We start from the raw sequence: 7,500 nt of genomic DNA, 5'->3' as shown, positions 1-7,500 counted from the left end.
GGTCACCCCAGATGACTTTTTTAGGGCTATGTTTTATTAACTTAAATGTAAAAACACTAAAATGACAATTTTTTTACTTTTCTTTATAAAGCCATGTGTACACTACATTCCAAATGTTTAGAAAATGGCCAAACATATCCATATTTTTGGTATTTTAAAATTGGCCTATTAAAAAGTCTTATCCGTCAATGACCCATATACACCAACACTATACACACTAACATTATATACACTGACATTATATACACTAACATTATATACACTAACGTTACATAAACTAACACTATATACACTAAAACTATATACACTAACATTGCATACAGTAATATTCAATTTTATTTGTATAGCGCTTTTAGCAATTATCATTGCCGCAAAGCAACCAAAGCAACCAATTACATACACCAACACATACACTACCATTATTTACACTAACACTATACACACTAACATTATGAACACTAACACTATATACACTAACAGTACATACACTACCATTACATAAGTTAGTTCCTATGACTAGAACTTCTGTTTTATCAGGATTAAGCAGAAGGAAATTAATTAACATCCAATCTCTTATGTCCTGCACACATTGCTCAACTTTAGTAAACTGGTTTTTCTCATCTGGTTTTGCTGAAACGTATACTTGTGTGTCATCAGCATAACAATGAAAACTAATACCATGTTTACGAACTATGTTGCCCAGAGGAAGCATGTAAAGGGAAAAAAGCAGTAGGCCTAAAACAGAACCCTGTGGAACACCAAAACCAACTTGAGAACATGAGGAATGGTCACCATCTTAATCTACAAACTGATAACGATCAGTCAAATAGGATCTGAGCCAAAAGAGGGCCGTTCCCTTAATTCCTACTTAATTTTCAAATCTGTGAAGGAGAATACTATGATCAATGGTGTCAAAAGCTGCACTGAGGTCGAGTAACACAAATATAGTGACGCAACACTGATCAGAGGCCACTAGGAGGTCATTTACTACTTCAACAAGTGCTGTCTCTGTGCTGTGATGAGGCCTAAATCTTGACTGATACAGTTCGTTTATGCTATTTCTATGTAGATATGAGCATAGCTGCTGTAATACTACCTTTTCCAGAATTTTAGAAATAAACGGGAGGTTTGATATCGGCCTGTAATTGGAAAGCTGACAGGGGTCAAGGTCAGGTTTTTTGATTAGTGGTTTAATAACTGCTAATTTAAGGGATTTAGGAACATACCCACTGCTAAGTGAACAGTTAATTACTTAACAGGGGTTCTGTTATTGCTGGAACTAACTGCTTGAGAAATTGTCGGTATGAGATCTAATTCACAGGTTGACGATTTTGAAGAGGAGGTGAGTGAAATTGGTTCTCTCGCTTCAAGGGGAGTAAAGTATTCTAGGTTCTGATGTGATTAATTTATCATCTGTATCACTTAAATTGTCTGGTTTGAAAGCCTGAACTTTTTGCCTAATATTTATATTTATTTATCCTCACTACTGTATACACATATAGTGTTAGTGTATATAATGTTAGGGTTTAAATTGCATACACTAACACTACATACACTAACACTATATACACTAACATTACATACACTAACACTCTATACACTAACAGTATATAAACTAACAGTATATACACTAACATTACATACATTAACATTACAAAAACTAACACTATATATACTAACACTATATACACTAACATTGCATACACTAACATTATATACACTAACACTATATACACAAAAACTGTTTACACTAACACTATATACACTAAAACTATATATACTAACACTATATACACTAACACTTTATACACTAACACTATATATACTAACACTATATACACTAACATTACATACACTAACATTCTGAACACTAACATTATATATACTAACACTATATACACTAAAATTATATATACTAACACTATATACACTAACATTACATACACTAACATTCTGAACACTAACATTATATACACTAACTCTATATACACTAACATTATATACACTAACATTATATACACTATTTTATTAAATTATTTATCAATTTAATATTTTATTATAAAACACCCTGCTGTTTGTTGACTCTTTGTACAGCACTTCAGTCAGCTTTGTTGTTATTTTAAAGTGCTTTAGAAATAAAGTGGTATAGTACACTAAAACTACATACACTAACACTACATACACTAACATTACATACACTAACATTATATATACTAACACTATATACACTAACACTACATACACTAACATTACATACACTAACATTACATACACTAACATTATATATACTAACACTATATACAGTGGTGTGAAAAACTATTTGCCCCCTTCCTGATTTCTTATTCTTTTGCATGTTTGTCACACAAAATGTTTCTGATCATCAAACACATTTAACTATTAGTCAAAGATAACACAAGTAAACACAAAATGCAGTTTTTAAATAATGGTTTTTATTATTTAGGGAGAAAAAAAATCCAAACCTACATGGCCCTGTGTAAAAAAGTAATTGCCCCTGAACCTAATAACTGGTTGGGCCACCCTTCGCAACAATAACTGCAATCAAGCGTTTGCGATAACTTGCAACGAGTCTTTTACAGCGCTCTGGAGGAATTCTGGCCCACTCATCTTTGCAGAATTGTTGTAATTCAGCTTTATTTAAAGGGTTTTCTAGCATGAACCGCCTTTTTAAGGTCATGCCACAACATCTCAATAGGATTCAGGTCAGGACTTTGACTAGGCCACTCCAAAGTCTTCATTTTGTTTTTCTTCAGCCATTCAGAGGTGGATTTGCTGGTGTGTTTTGGGTCATTGTCCTGCTGCAGCACCCAAGATCGCTTCAGCTTGAGTTGACGAACAGATGGCCGGACATTCTCCTTCAGGATTTTTTGGTAGACAGTAGAAAATTAATGGTTCCAACTATCACAGCAAGCCTTCCAGGTCCTGAAGCAGCAAAACAACCCCAGACCATCACACTACCACCACCATATTTTACTGTTGGTATGAAGTTCTTTTTCTGAAATGCTGTGTTACTTTTACGCCAGATGTAACGGGACACGCACCTTCCAAAAAGTTCAACTTTTGTCTCGTCGGTCCACAAGGTATTTTCCGAAAAAGGCTTGGCAATCATTGAGATGTTTTTAAGCAAAATTGACACGAGCCTTAATGTTCTTTTTGCTTAAAAGTGGTTTGCGCCTTGGAAATCTGCCATGCAGGCCGTTTTTGCCCAGTCTCTTTCTTATGGTGGAGTCGTGAACACTGACCTTAATTGAGGCAAGTGAGGCCTGTAGTTCTTTAGATGTTGTCCTGGGGTCTTTTGTGGCCTCTCGGATGAGTTGTCTCTGCGCTCTTGGGGTAATTTTGGTCGGTCGGCCACTCCTGAGAAGGTTCATCACTGTTCCATGTTTTTGCCATTTGTGAATAATGGCTCTCACTGTGGTTCGCTGGAGTCCCAAAGCTTTAGAAATGGCTTTATAACCTTTACCAGACTGATAGATCTCAATTACATCTACATTAACATTTACATTTGGGCATTTAGCAGACGCTCTTATCCAGAGCGACTCACATTTTTATCTCATAACACATCTGAGCAGTTGAGAGTTAAGGGCCTTGCTCGAGGGCCCAACAGTGATGGTAGTTGTGGGGTTTGAACCTGGGATCTTCCGAACAATTACTTTTGTTCTCATTTGTTCCTGAATTTCTTTAGATCTTGGCATGATGTCTAGCTTTTGAGGTGCTTTTGGTCTACTTCTCTGTGTCAGGTAGCTCCTATTTAAGTGATTTCTTGATTGAAACAGGTGTGGCAGTAATCAGGCCTGGGGGTGACTACAGAAATTTAACTCAGGTGTGATAAACCACAGTTAAGTTATTTTTTAACATGGGGGTCTTATTTAGGCTTCTCCCTAAATAATAAAAAACATTATTTAAAAAATGCATTTTGTGTTTAATTATGTTATCTTTGACTAATAGTTAAATGTGTTTGATGATCAGAAACATTTTGTGTGACAAACATGCAAAAGAATAAGAAATCAGGAAGGGGGCAAATAGTTTTTCACACCACTGTACACTAACATTATATATACTAACACTATATACACTAACATTACATACACTAACATTCTGAACACTAACATTATATACACTAACATTATATACAATAACACTATATACACGGTATTTGGATCTACACATGTCCCTCCTAAGCTCCCAGTGATCCAGACCCTCTCTGCACTCTGCATCTGTTTGAGTCACCTTGGTGCCGAACTGAACTGGACTTTATGTTAACTTAGACATCTTCTGTTATACTGAACAGCCTGCCACATAATACTCAGTATAAGTGCAGTTCAATCCCTGCTATCTGTTATCACCCAGATGAGGATGGGTTCTCTGTTGAGTCTGGTTCCTCTCAAGGTTTCTTCCTATTACCATCTCAGGGAGTTTTTCCCTCAACACCTTCACCCTCGGCTTGTTTATCAGGGATGATTTGACCATTCTGATTCACACACATTCACATTTTATACAAACTTAAATAATTTAGATTGTGTTTAATTGTAAAGCTGCTGTGTGACAATGCCAGTTATTAAAAGCGCTATACCAATAAAATTGTATTGAATTTGAAGGCTGGCTTGTGTATTCCAATCCAATAGAAGCCCTTGTGTAGATCAAATTGAGGAAAATGTTAATGCTGACTGTGATAAAAAGGTGTCAGAACACACAGTTCATTACTGTTGTGGTGGCAAAAGTGGGACCTACTTAATATTAGGCAGGTGGTCATAATGTTATGGCTGATCGGTGTACACTAATGTAATATACCAGGGTTTCTCAAAGTCTGGTCTGAATACGGACAGCACAGCAGGTGAATCCTGACTCATTCACTCACTCATCTTCTATACCGCTTTATCCTGTATTCAGGGTCGCAGGGACCTGGAGCCTATCCCAGAAGGCTTAGGGCACGAGGCAGGGTACACCCTGGACAGGGTGCCAATCCATTGCAGGGCACACACATACACACACTCACCCACCCATTGACACAGCCTACCTCAAATTAGGAACACAATAATAAAATGTAATAAATTGTATGTTTTCTACTTTGAAATACAAGTAGTCCCAGACTTACAAACATTCCAGTTACAAATTTCCACAGATACGATTGGTTAGGGTTATTGGCCACATGATGGCAGTGTGGGAAAAGAAACAGATTTAGTCAAGGGGATTGGTATGCTTTATATTGTATATTTGCATCAAAGACGTATAAGACTCACTTTGTTCGAAGTACGAACAAATCCGACTTACAAACATGTTTAATCAGTTCATTGAGGCATCAAAACAAATACAGTTTGCTAATCTTGTTTGTTTCAGCAAGATTATTCTCTTCATAGTTAAAGTAATTTTTTTTTTCTAAAACACCTGTAAATTTTGTCATGCTAAAAGGTAAAAATTTGGAACTCTTTACGTTCACAAGCAACAATTTGCAGGCAAACAGTGCCACTACTTTTGCACTAACTTTAATTTTTTGGACCATCTTGAACTTGAAAGTAAGTTGCTGTAAAGTAAAAGGTGCTTTGGTTTAAGTATCTGAGGGGCTTTTTTTCATTAGGCTTGAATGTATTTTGTCTCAGGATGCCTTAAACGTGAAAGTCCCTTGCTTATGAGTTATCATCTATAGATCTCCTTTGCCCGCTGTCATCTAAACCAAGGAAGACATCTTGTCCTTGGCCATCTGATGTACTACGCAACAACAGGAGAGAATTAAGAACTAAAGAGAAAAGATGGAAGAAATTGCGGCTTGATGCAGATCTCTTCTCTTACCAGACTCTTCTCTCCAAATTCTCATGTGATGTGACTTCTGCCAAAACTACCTTTTACAGAGAAAAGCTGGAAGCCTCTGCACATGATCGTGGCAAACTCCACAACATCTTCTCCTCACTACTCAACCCACCGACCCCTCCTGCCCCTTCCTTTCTGACTGCTGACGATTTTGCCACAATCTACGATGGAAAAAATGCAGCAATCCGCCAGTCCTTCGCTCTCAACCAACCTCCTACAGCAGAACTTCAGGACCTTCCCTTTCCTCCCTTAGCAGAATTCTCCAACCTGTCATCTGATAAGATTCAGCAGATCATCTTGTCATCTAACCCCACCACCTGTTCATTAGACCCAATCCCTTCCACAATGCTCCAGGCCATCTCATGAGACCTCCTTCCCTTCACCACAACCATCATCAACCATTCCATATCATCTGGTCATGTTCCTGCTGCTTTTAATAAGGCAAGAGTTATTCCCATCCTTAAAGACCCCACCTGGACCCATCAGAAGTTAACAACTATCGACCGGTATCACTTCTCTCTTTTATTTCCAAAATTCTTAAAAGTACGGTTTATAACCAAATGTCTCTTTATCTCTCACAGAACAACCTTAATGATCCCAACCAATCTGGATTCAAAGTGGCACTTTCCACAGAGACTGCCCTTCTGTCAGTCACTAAGAAGCTCCATGCTGCTAGACCTGCTAAACTGTCATCTGTCCTCATCCTCCTGGACCGGTCAGCTGCATTTGACACGGTGAACCACAAGGTTCTATTATCTATTTTTACAAGCCTTGGAATTTGTGGAACAGTGTGGCAATGGTTTGCTTCTTACCTAGAAGATAGATCATATGAGGTAACATGGAGGGGATCTACATCTGCCTCACGTAGGCTCAGTACTTGGTCCTCTTCTGTTCTTCCTCTAAACCTGGTCTCTTAAGGTCATATCATTGCATGGATTTCCATACCATTGTTATACAGATGACACCCAACTTACTCTCTCCTTTCCTCCCTCTGACACTCAGGTTTCCACCCGGATCTCAGCATGTCTGGCAGACATCTCATCCTGGATGGCAGCACATCAGCTGAAGCTCAATCTGAGTAAAACCGAACTGCTGTTCATCCCTTTTAACTCATCCCCAGGTCAAGACCTAGTGATATCCCTGGACAACAACCAAATTACTCCTTCAGCCACCGCCCACAATCTTGGGGTAACCGTGGACAATCATCTGTCATTTTCCCCACACATCACTAACCTTACTCACTTTTGTAGATTTCTTCTTTACAGTATGAGAAGAATTCGCCCATTTCTTTCTTCACAGGCTACTCAGGTGCTTGTTCAGTCCCTTGTTATTTTAAGACTGGACTACTGCAACTCACTCCTGGCAGGCCTGCCTCTGTTTACGATTCGTCCTCTGCAACTGATCCAGAATGCAGCAGCACGTCTCGTTTTTATCCTTCCCAAGTTCTCCCACACCTACCCCACTCGCTTCCTGTAGCTGTCGCATCAAATTCAAAACCCTGATGCTTGCCTAAGAAGCTAAAAATGGCCCAGCACCCACTTACCTCTTTGCTCTAATCACACCACACACTGCACCATGTTCCCTCCGATCCTCCAGCACTGCTCGCCTCATTCCACCATCTCTCAGGGATCGAGGGTGGCATTCATCCAGGCTCTTTTCTTTTCTGGCACCTAGGTG

At 38.6% G+C, this 7,500-nt stretch overlaps 1 protein-coding gene across 4 annotated transcripts in view; it reads right to left on the bottom strand.

The window, feature by feature from the left end:
- The window catches only part of LOC128517088 (AMP deaminase 2-like), a 44,366-nt gene that overhangs the window by 33,583 nt on the left and 3,283 nt on the right, over positions 1-7,500 (bottom strand). The window lies entirely within an intron of this gene.

The sequence above is a fragment of the Clarias gariepinus genome, unplaced genomic scaffold (assembly GCF_024256425.1).
Source record: "Clarias gariepinus isolate MV-2021 ecotype Netherlands unplaced genomic scaffold, CGAR_prim_01v2 scaffold_34, whole genome shotgun sequence".
NCBI lineage: Eukaryota > Metazoa > Chordata > Actinopteri > Siluriformes > Clariidae > Clarias > Clarias gariepinus.
This window is presented reverse-complemented; position numbering and strand designations above follow the sequence as displayed.